The following is a 7,172-nucleotide window of genomic DNA, read 5'->3' as shown; positions in this document are numbered from 1 at the left end:
CACTGTTTCTGTTGTTTCCCCATTTATTTGCCATGAAGCGATTGGGACCAGATGACATTATCTTAGTTTTTTGAATGTTGAGCTTTAAGCCAGCCTTTTCACTCTTCTTTTTTACCTTCAACAAGAGGCTCTTTAGTTCCTCTTCACTTTCTGCCACTAGAGTGGTGTCATCTGCATATCTGAGGTTATTAATATTTCTCCCAGCAATCTTGATTCCAGCCTGAGCTTCATCTAGCCTGGTATTTTGCATGATATCCTCTGCATATAAGTTAAATAAGCAGGGTGACAATATATGGCTTTGATGTACTCCGTTCCCAATTTTGAACCAGTTCATTGTTCCATGTCTGATTCTAACTGTTGCTTCTTTAAATGCATACAGGTTTCTCAGGAGGCAGGTAAGGTGCTCTGGTATTCCCATCTCTTTCAGAATTTTCCAATGCCTGCCCTCCAGCAACTCCTCCCCACTCATGGACAGGCCCATGCAGGTGAATCTTTGGGGTCTGAAGCATAAAAGGGAAGAGCACTTTCTGGGGAGGTTACATCTGACCAGGGAGATGGACCGGCAGGTGGTACACAGAACAAGCACCACGCCCAATCCCATTCCACTCTCCATCCTTGGGCTCCACTGCCTTCCTCTGGGAGGTAACTAAGTTCTAGGACCTGTACATTCTCAGTTTAAAGTACTCTGCACACACACTCACCCACCCCAGGCTCCCTCCTAACTTTCCTAATTAGCTCTGACTCAGCCTCCAGAATAACTCAGATTGGACCCCAGTCTAGTTTGGGATTTTCTGATACACTGTCACGGAACAAAGCCTGACTGTAGAAGGCCTTCAATAAATCTTAGTGGCAGAGGGACTTCCCTGGTGGTCCAGTGCTTAAGAATCCGCTGTGCAATGCAAGGGACATGGGTTCGATCTCTGGTCAGGGAACTAAGACTCCACATGTGGCAGGGTAACTGAGTCCATGTACCACAACTTCTGAGCCCATGCCTCAGCATGAGAATCCATGTGCCTCAAACTAACAGAGCCCATGCGCTCTGGAGCCCGCCTGCCACAACGAAGATCCTGTGTACCGCAACCAAGACCTGCTGCGCTATGCTGCCGCTCAGTCATGTCCACCTCTTTGCAACCCCATAGCCTGCCACACTCCTCTGTCCAGGGGATTCTCCAGGCAAGAGTAGTGGAGTGGGCTGCCATACCCTCCTCCAAGAGATCTTTTGAACCTAGGTCTCCCACACTGTGGGTGGATCCTTTATCATCTGAACCACCAGGGAAACCCAAGAATACTGGAGTGGGTAGCCTATCCCTTCTCCAGGGGTTCTTCAGAGCCCAGGAATTGAACTGGGACCTCCCGTATTGCAGGCAGATTCTTTACCAGCTGAGCTACTAGGGAAGCCCAACTAAGACCTGACACAGCCAAAATAAATAAATAAATATTTTTAAAAATTCTTTGTGGTAGAAATGAGTGCATAGAACTGTGTTTCCTTCCTTTAGTGGGTGTAGCTCCTGCTGTAATCAAACATTCACTGAGGCTATTATATATAATGTCCATCTTTCCCTTTAGGCCATGAGATTTATTTTTTCATCATTGAACTCCCTACATTTAGCCCAATGTAATATGTATTAATAGTAATCAATCAACAAATAGTTCATGAGTGGATGGGTGGATAAATGATGAGAGATGAACTGAGCCCTCACTGAACAGAGGGGTTTAAACGTGTTTGGGAGGCGATGTCACATACACGGCAGCAGGGGTGGGAAAGCACTGTGTGGGGATGAACTCACTGGTATTCTGGGGAGACTGTCAGCAAGACAAGCTTGCACCTGGAGGCCAAATACCTTGTGGATTATGCAAAAGCATTTTTTGGTGGATGTGTTGGGGTGGTGGAGAAAGGAAGTGTTTTACCCCAGTCTGCAGCTCATGTCAAAGGCAGGCCCGGGTGGGAAGAAAGCTTGTTGGGACCAAACACCGAGAAACCAGTCAGTGTTCCCAGCAGCCACTGACTCATGGGCAGCCTCTAGGCAAGGGGCAGAAATGGGCCCTGTAGACCCAGCGTCTGGGGCCTGCTTTGGTGGGGAGTTTCGTATCCTAGTTGGCTGTAGGAAGCAAACGTTGATAGGATGATGAAGGCTCATGGGGGCCTTAGGATCCTGGTGGGGGAGGCTGAGGTCAGGGGCAGGTCCTCCTTGGGGGGTCAGAGCCCTCAGGGGGAGGAATAGAGGCCAGGCTCTCAAGGAGCTAGTCTTAGGCTTCTGCCAGCCGGTGGATGGAGCCCCATGCTGTGGACTGCAAGGTTCTGGCTCTTTCCATGTATGAGACCTCAGATTTGTTGTGGCAACACAGAAGCCCAGAGACCCACATGCTCAATGTATAGATGGGAAAACGGGCCTAGAGTGAGTAAGACAATGTCCAGGGTGCCACAGGAAGGCAGCAGGTAATCTGAACCTGGGACCAATGTCCCAGGACACCAGGGCCACCCACTTACTATCTTTAGAAGGTTGCCCTAACCTCTCTGAGCCTCGGTGCACTCATCTATAAAATGGGAATAATAATATCTACCTTAGAGGACTACTGTATCAAATGATTCCCCCATTCAATAAGTATTTACTGGGGTCGCACAGAGTCAGACACGACAGAAGCTTAGCAGCAGCAGCAGCAGCATGGCAGATTCTGCTAGTTATTCTTCCTAGACAGAACCCCTCTTTTAGCTGGGAACACAGCTGCCTGGCATAGATTACATTTCCCTGGCATGTGTGGTGATGAGACTTAGGAAGGTAAGTGGAAGTGGTGTATGAAACTTCTGAGAAGCCTGACAAGAGAGCATGATTTGCATTCCCTCCTCCTTGCTGGCTAGAATTTGGCCGTGATAGCTACAGTGACCACCATGGACCATGGCACTGAAGTCAAGGTAGAAGGTGCCTGGGTTCCTGACCATCATGGGGTCACCATTCCACAACCATGGTGTAAGCAATGGGACTCCTTACCAGCAGCCTTTGATTACATGAGACAAGAATCAGTGTGTATTTCTTTAAGTCACTATTATTCTGGGTTTTCTGTCACTCACTGCTAAACCCAATCCTAGTTGACATGAGAGCCATTTACACACCAGACTTAGGACTCTGCACTGGGGATAAAACAAAGTAGAACTGCATGCAGCCCCTTCCCTCCTGAAGCTTCTGGTCTGGTGGAGGCCAGAAACAATGAGAAAAGCACACACAGAAGTGAGAAGTACAAATGTGCCCAGAGGGTGGACAATGCATGGTTTCTGAGGAAACCACACGGAAGCAGCAATCTGAAGGGTGAGACAATTCACCAGCAAGGGGAGAATTGAAGATGGTTGCAGCATAAAGAAACACCCTGCGGCAGGAGGGGCCGTAGAAGAGGGACAGGGAGGCCACGGGCAGAGCTGGGACCGCCCGATGTGAGGCGAGGCAGGGCCAGACCACACCAGCCACTGCAAAGGCAGTGTTGCTCCTCAAAGCAATATGGAGGACAGTCCCTGGAAAGCGGCGCATGGTGTGCGCGCAGCAGCCAGGCTGTCTGCAGTGTGTTTTGCGAGGATGGGATGCTAATAGGAGAACTGGGGTGCAGGAGAGCCCCAGCCCAGCAGAGTGAGGGGAAGACATCAGAGCATGAAGAGGACAGGCCTGGAGGAGGCGAAGGGGAGGAGTGGGGAGAGGGCCAGGAAGGCCCTTGGTCACTTTAAGGGCTTGGGCTGTGGCCCCGTGTGACCCTTTCTCTTGATGCCTCGGACAAGCTCTCACTCCTGAGCCCTTGGTGAGATTGTCCTTTTATCTTTTCTCACAGAAACTGACAAAGGGCTTCTCTGAGGTCCCCAAAGTGCAGAAGAGAGACAACAGACAGAAGGGACAGCCAAGGCCAAAACCAACCACAAGAAAGTGAGGCCTCTGGGAATCTGCCCCAGACTCGAGAACACTGGACTCCCCAGAGCACGGTGGGGCTGTGAACTGGCTTGTCTGGACCTCAGAGGCCAGATGCCCCCTCGCCGCTCACAGTCGGTGATGCAGCTCTGAGCTGCCTGTCTACTAGGTGGGGGTTAAGGGTGAGTCACTGGCTGGGAGAGGGATTTAGGAAAACTTGAAAAGCCCCGGGGCCAGACTGATGGAGCATTTGGTCCTCTCAGCACTACTGAGTCATCTACCTGCACTGGCTGGACCCCCAGCCCTCTGGGCGCTGGGGGTGCAGCTTTCCCAGGCAAGGTGAAGGAGAACGCCCAGGATGCTGCTGTAGTTAGGATGGACATGCTGAGTTAAGGCTTCATCAGGCCCCTGAGCACACCTGCCCTGGGGTGAGAGCCCAAGATCAGGACAGCTGAGGCACCTCTGAACCTCTGAGGACTCATCTGGCAGGAAGGGACCTGAGCCTCCCTGCCTCTCACCTGAGACAGCTGATGGGTGAGCTGGCTGGTGTTTGCCACTGCATTAACTTTAGATTTCCTTCCTCCCTTCTGTCTTCCTTCATCTGTCCCCTCCTTCCCTTTCTTTCTTCCATCCCCCCTCCTCTCTTTCTCTCCCTCTCTGCTTCCCTTGCTCTTTCTCCCTCCCTCCCTTTCTTTCTTTAAGTTTTAAAAATTTAGTATAAAAAATACACACACAAAAAAACAATCCAAAAGAATAAGGAAGAAAATAAAAATCTCTTAATACCCACCCTCCCTGAGATAATTACCATTCTGGTGACAATCTTATTCTTTTAAAAACCAGCATTTTTTTAAAATAAATTGTTCAAAAATGGATTTAGATATTCAGAAAGTCTGTAACGATAATCCAGGTAGTTCCTATATATTGCCCCTGTCTTGGTCTGGGATGGTATAACAAAAATATCATAGACCAGTAGCTTAATCAATAAACATTTATATCTTACAGTTCTAGAGGCTGAAGAGTTTGAGATCAAGGTACTGGCAGATCCAGTGTCTTGATGAGGGCCCTCTTCCAGGTTGCAGACAGCTGTCTTCCCCTTGTAGCAGAGCTGCTGCTGCTGCTGCTAAGTCGCTTCAGTCGTGTCCAACTCTGTGTGACCCCATAGACGGCAGCCCACCAGGCTCCCCCGTCCCTGGGATTCTCCAGGCAAGAACACTGGAGTGGGTTGCCATTTCCTTCTCCAATGCATGAAAGTGAAAAGTGAAAGTGAAGTCGCTCAGTCGTGTCTGACTCTTTGCGACCCCATGGACTGCAGCCTTCCAGGCTCCTCCGCCCATAAGATTCTCCAGGCAAGAGTACTAGAGCTGGAGGAGAGCAGAGACTATAAACAAGCTGTGTCTTCTTATGAGGCACTAATCCTCTTCAGGAGGGCTCCACCCCCATGACCTAATCCCCACAAAGGCCCCACCTTCTAATATCATCCCATCTGGGGAGGACACAAATATTCAGTCTATACACCCCCACAAGCAATTGCTCCTATTATCGTTAACATCTAACTTGTATGTTTCACACATTTGTTACAACTAATGAGCCAACGCATGATTAACTAAAGCCTATACTTCCCTCAGATTCACATTAGTTTTCCCTAACTCCTTTTTCATTCTAGGATCCCATCCAGGATTTACCTGCCACGTTTCCTTAGGTTCCTCTTGGCTATGATAATTTCTCAAGACTTCCCTTGTTTTCAATTAACTTGAGAGTTCTGAGAACTGGCCATACTAATTATACAATGTCCATCAGCTGGGATTTGCCTCAAGTTTTTCTCATGATGAGGCTGAGGCTATGGGGTGGGGGTTGAGCCCCTCTGGAAGAGGCAACATCTAGTAGGTAGAGGAAAACCAAGAACTGGGACTTCCTTTAAGAGAAGGAGCTTGTCTGGTTCCTATTGACACTCCTGGTACCAGCTGATTTCTCAGACCAGCAGAGAAGAGAAAAAAGGATGCTGCCAGACTGGAGATCCCCCAGGGCAACATCTGCCCCCCACACTTCCTTCCCAAGCGACTCAAGTTCATGACCTTAAGTTGATTATTAATAACAATGGATGGCATGCGTGCAGCCCTTCAGAACTTACAAAGGATTCTTATTAATAACAAAATGAATCACTAGAAAAGCTGCCCCAGAGCCCAGCACTGAGGTCAAGTAGCTATTGTGAGTAGCCCCGGCGCAGGCCAATACATGCCCATTTCACAGATGAGAAACGGGCTTACTGACGCTAAGTGACTCATGCAGTCACAAGGTTGAGAAATGAGAAAATGGAGATTCAGAATCCAGATATGACCTGACTCAGTTCCAGGCTTTCTCTATTACACAGCCCCCTATGCACATTAACTTACAACCACTGGTCTCATGTATACAGATAAAGAAGCCCAGGCTCACAGCCTTACCAACAGACCTGGACAGAGTCCAGGTGTCCTGATCCACCCAGGGTCAGTGTTGGGGCACTGGGGTGTGGTCTGAGGGGCAATTGGCAAGCGGCCCACCAGGTGGCATTCATGGGCAAGGCATATGTGAGTGGAGCCTCGTTAGTTTGGTGGTCCTGTCCCTCTGCTCCCTGCAGGGCTGCCCAAGTGCGATCAGCGTTACCAGCCACACCTCAGCAGCAAAGGAACCAGAAAGGACCTTTGCAGTCACCTCTCCCCAGACCCCGGAGAGCCTAGGGGTGTCAGTCCGCAGCTGCTCCCTCAGCACAGCCCGAGCCTGGCGCAAAGCAGTGCGCACAGTACTGAGGCGTGAACAAGTCAATCCACTGCCTGCAGGCTGGAATGCCAGCTTCCCTGGCCCCGGTGTGCCACCAATCCCTCCTCCTTCCTAGAGATGGGGTGCTCGCTTCCCACTCTCAGAGCACCTGCCTCTGCTTTTGCAGGGTCCGGTCTCTTAACTTGGGCTTCCCAGATGGCGCTCGTGGTAAAGAACCCACCTGCCAATGCAGGAGGCGTAAGAGACACAGGTTTGATTCTTGGGTCGGGAACATCCCTGGAGAAGGAAGTGGCAAGCTGCTCCAGTGTTCTTGCCTGGAAAATTCCATGAGCAGAAGAGCCTGGTGGGCTACAGTCCTTGGAATAGCAAAGAGTCGGACACGACTGAGCTCACATACACACCTCTTAACTTACAGGTTTCCCTTTAATTGAACCCAAACATTCTCCCTTCGGCTTTAGTTCAACTTTCTGGAGCCACACACAACAAAAAGGTCTTTTCTTTTAAGGCTCAGGTGGGTGCCCCAGCTTCACCCCC

Source organism: Bubalus bubalis, chromosome 18 (assembly GCF_019923935.1).
Source record: "Bubalus bubalis isolate 160015118507 breed Murrah chromosome 18, NDDB_SH_1, whole genome shotgun sequence".
NCBI lineage: Eukaryota > Metazoa > Chordata > Mammalia > Artiodactyla > Bovidae > Bubalus > Bubalus bubalis.
Note: the sequence above shows the minus strand (reverse complement) of the source record.